The 4,542-nt window shown below is 52.3% G+C and overlaps 1 pseudogene; it reads right to left on the bottom strand.

Moving 5' to 3' along the window:
* Nucleotides 1-3,182: 3,182 nt before the first annotated feature.
* On the bottom strand, nt 3,183-4,338 carry LOC101641670 (annotated as a pseudogene).
* Between the last annotated feature and the right edge of the window lie 204 nt (nt 4,339-4,542).

Below are 4,542 nucleotides of genomic sequence, written 5' to 3'. Positions count from 1 at the left end.
ACAATCACAACGCGTCGCCCTGTCCTCTCTAGAAAGTTATATATAAAGCTAAGTGAAAACGTTTCCTTTTATTTGATTATAGCTGTGATTTTGTTTGATATCAAGGTTGCACGCATGGGGTGCATCTGTTTCCGGGAGTAGCAAAGCCTGTCTTTCTTGCAGAGAGCACACTGGTGGGGTCCAATTGAGAGCCCTAGGGAGCACAACTCAACAGGTACCCACCACGCCACCATGTTTCAACTGCCCAGAGCTTCGTTCACAATGCTAGGGTACATTGCTAAATATCAACCCCCTAAGGGATTACAATGAGTTAAAGGATCCCTGGTGGCTTAATGGGGTAAATTTGGGCGCCGCTAACCTCGAGTTTGGGAGTTCGAAACCGCAGTCCTTCCGTAGGACAAAGATGAGGCTTTCTATTTCTATGCAGAGTTATCGTTTCAGAAACCCATTGGGACAGTTCTACCCTGGCTTTCTATGTTGCGGTGAGTGAGAATGACTGGAGCCAGTGAGATGAGGCTGAAACAATTCTGGATATGAGGGCTTGCGTTTAACATTCGAGAGGCCCACCCGGTGTGCTGGGGATGAAGCCCATCCCCCTCACCCACGCCTGACAGTGACTGCACGGGTTTGGACCGTGACTGCTCCGCTCTTCCATCTTCCTTCCCGCCGGCTATTTCGGATCTTGCAGCCGAAGCCTCTCATCTCATCTGAGGGACAGGCCGACCTGCGGCCAAAGAAAGACACCCCCCACCCCACCCCCATACTCTCCATCCGGTCACTAAAGCTGATGCTACGCGGCAAGCGCTCTATTAAGTAACTGAGCAAAATCACGGCTGAGATCACGCTGAAGGCTCTCAAAGTGATGAAAGCAGACACACACAAAAGGATCAGAGAGCGCCCGCGGGCCTCGATCCACAAGAGGTGGGTGTGAAAATGCACGAAGTAACCGCTGAGCTATAGCTGACCCGGAAGCTCACTCTCAATCAGCCATACAAAGCTCAGTAGAGCGCTGGTGACGTATGGCGAAGCGGGCTGGGGCGGGCCGTTTCTGCTCCACGCCTCTGAGTGACAGCGCACTGTCCCCGCCCACAGCTTCAGGGCTTGGCTTCCCTGGGGCCCAGGTGGTCCTGGCTTCCCTGCTTTCTGGGTACAGAGCTGCAGCAATGCTTGCTACCCTGCAGGGATCATCACAGCTGGAAAGCACCGGGCTATCACCTGGGAGCCAGGAAGCCCTTCCTCAGAAGAGCACTGCAGTCATCCCCAGCAGAAGGGGCGGCTCCAGGCAGAAAGTTAAGACACTGAGGGAGGCACACAAGGAAGGTGCCCTGTAATAGCACACAGTGCCCTGTAAGGTGCCCTGTAATAGCACACAGTGCCGTCAGGTGTCAAGGAAAACATTCGTGAGCGTCAACTGCATGTTAGACCCGGTAGACTAGAGAAACAAACCCAGGGAGACTCATATGTGTGTAAGAAAGAACTTTATATCAAAGAGCAATTGTACATTAAGAACATATCCCAGCCCAGCACTAAGTCCATAAATCCGATATTACTCCATATGTCCATTACTAGTCGATAAATTCTTCTTCAGACTCACCCAGCACATGATACCGAATGCAGGAAGAAAGATCACAGGCCAGTGGGCAAAAAGTCTTGTAGATCCAGTGGCGGTGGAAGCATCTCCCGCTGGTGTGGGTCTTCACGTGGCTTCTCCAACTCCAGGGCCCTGGCTCTATCAGTGTAGGTCCATGTGGCTTGTTAACAGGAATGTCTCACAGGGAATGATTGTGTGTCCCCCTCAAGCGAGCTATTTTTCTCCATAGCGCCTCCAAATGAGGTCAGTAAGCTGTGACCCGGTTGACAGGCTAGACTCCACCCCTTTGCAAATTGACAGGAGATCATGTAACTGCCACAATCTGTACTCCTATTTTGGACCTGTTGTTAAGGGAAAATTATCTAAATGATGGTGTCCGGTATTTGGACAAGGAGGAAATTTCAGTGCTTGTCCCAGATGCTATTTGCTACACATCTGCCTCCGTCCCAAGGCAGCCTGTTAGCTTGCCAAGGACAGGGGGCAGGTGCCCAGCCCTCTGTGCCCAGCTGGGCTCTGGGCACACAGATAGTGATCAGCAATTGCTTTGGGGGATGAGCCTGGGGTGGGCCTGAAGGCTGAAGACTTAAAAGCCTTGTAACCAAAAAGCTGGGGTCCCTTGGGCTCCCCCACATGCGCACCGGAGTGCAGCTGGGTTCCATTGAATTGGTGTTCAATGGCTGGGTCGGGGGAAGCAGACAAGTACAGATCTCCCGTTTTGTCCTTTGCTGTCTCTCCAGGAGCTAACACAGCCCCTGCCAGCAGCAGCTCATGGCCCCACAGTGAGGGGCTCCGTGGGGAGACTGTGCCAGCATTGTACCGGACACTGTGCTGACGGCCACCTGGGCTCCGTCTCAGCTTCGCATGTCATAGCGTGTGACTTCCGACGCCGACCCTATTCTGAGTTTACATTGATTGTTTTTTGAGTGTTAAGTGTCTTCTATACTTTCTTTTATCATCATCATAGTTTTTGCATCAAGATACATAGCAATGATAGCAGGTTTATGTTTAAAGCTTAGTATTAAACATTCAGTATCTTTCCCCATTTTAATTTCACATTACTCTGCCAAGGGGAAAAAGTAAAACTCAAGTTATGTGAAGCCTGGGCACACACACACCTCCATGATGAGGTGGGCTCTGTACAAGGTGGTGGCTTTGCTCCCCTGCGGTGTAAGCAGATGCAGGCCCTAGAAAGATGGGGCCAGGTTAGGATTGTTTTTGAAAAGTGTGATACAAGAACAGATGGCCCGTGATAAGCCAGGTTACAAAGTAAGGATGGGGGGTGAGAGAAGGATATTTTCTTCCAGAAAGAGAATTTCTGAAGAGTCCCAGTTTTTTCCAAAATGGTTGGAAGAGGGGGTAAAATCTCAACATGAGCTCAAAGTCCTGTCTCTGCGAGGGGGTGAGGCGCCTTGCTGAGGCCGGGGTGGCTACGATAGACCATCCCCTTCCCAGTTAGGGAAAAGGGCCGTTTACCGGGCAGTGGGTGTGACAGTGGATCGAAGTTTGCTGGGTGCAGAATTTTCTCTGAGAGGTTTCTTGTAGAAACAGACAGCTCGGAATCTTGCTCTCACTTCAGTCAAGAAGTTATTGTTCAAAGCACTTGGGAAGTTTCTCCTCTTCCCCTCTGGTGAGGAGGGTTGGAGAAGGGGTCATCAGTACAGCCACCTTCTAGGCCATAACGGAGTTCTTGAAGATTAGAGACCCTGTAGAAGTGCACAAAGGCCACCGCCGCCACCAGGACATGGAAAATCTGATGGGACTGGAGCCATATGTCAAACTTTCCAGGAAAGAAGCGCTAGGGAATTTGCGCTGCATAAAGGCCAGCTCCGGGGATGTACATCACGGCCCTGAGGAAGAACCAGCCCACCTGGCCCACCACGGTGCCCTTGACAGAGCCCTCGGCCATAGTGCAGTGCACCACACCTCTCAAGCCAAGTCCCAGGAACACTCCTGCTCTTGTCTTTCAGTGCTTAGGAGTGGCAAACCGGTCCCACTGTGCCACAATGATGGCGGAAATGCCTAGGACACACACGATGGAGAGGTAGATGAGCCATGGCTGTGGGGAGCAGTAGAAGGAGTAATAGAGCCAAGGAATGAAGCTCCCCATGATCAATAGAGTGATCCCTGAATAGTCCAGTTTAGAAAATGTCTGAGACACTTTCTCAGAATGACAATAGACTGCGTGGAAGAGCCAGGAGAAGCAGAGGCAGAGCACTGCACCCCGAACGAACATCCCGAAGACCACCTTCTCCTGTAGAGCGGTCATGAAGTGCATGTTTGGTCTGAGCATGGTCAAGATTCCCCAAAAAAGGAACAGCACAAAACCGAGCAGATGGGTCCAGATGTTGCCAGTTTCTGTATGGATACGAAAGATGCTCTTGAAGCAAGCTCGAAAGGAGGGCATGGGTGGGCGATGGCCGTGCAGAAGGTAGTCATTGTCCTTCAGCCAGTCAGGGAGCACCTCATACGGGATGACTCTCCAACGCCCCTCCCAGACCTTATACACAGACTCCTCCATCTTCTCCATGGCGGTGGGCTTGCAGGGGAAGCGTCAGTACCCGTACCTCCTCCTCCCCTTCCTGGGGCGCTGGGCATGTTTGCTCCTCTTCAGTCTTGCTTGGGTTGGTGGCTGCTCATTTGCCCATCTCTTCTAGTAGGGGTCCCAGTTCGGCCAATTCCACTGTGTCCGTCTCCCGGTGACTGGCCCCATTGCCCCACGCCACCACCACTCCTTTGTGGGAAGACATCTGGATGCTACTCAATACCTAGCGGCTTCAGCTAGAGGAAAGGTGGGGGTCTCTCAGTGCCAAGGGGCAGAGATTCCCTTGTGATGGCAGATATGCCATTCTGGCTGGGAGGCTCTGCTGGGGGCCGGTCCCCCGAGCTACATCCCACAGCTGTGGAGGCGGCCTGTGGCCGAATGGCCCGGGATCTTCAGCACCCTCCCCCAA

Source organism: Echinops telfairi, unplaced genomic scaffold (assembly GCF_000313985.2).
Source record: "Echinops telfairi isolate 266 unplaced genomic scaffold, ASM31398v2 ScPeMD7_7469;HRSCAF=8507_1, whole genome shotgun sequence".
Classification (NCBI taxonomy): domain Eukaryota; kingdom Metazoa; phylum Chordata; class Mammalia; order Afrosoricida; family Tenrecidae; genus Echinops; species Echinops telfairi.
This window is presented reverse-complemented; position numbering and strand designations above follow the sequence as displayed.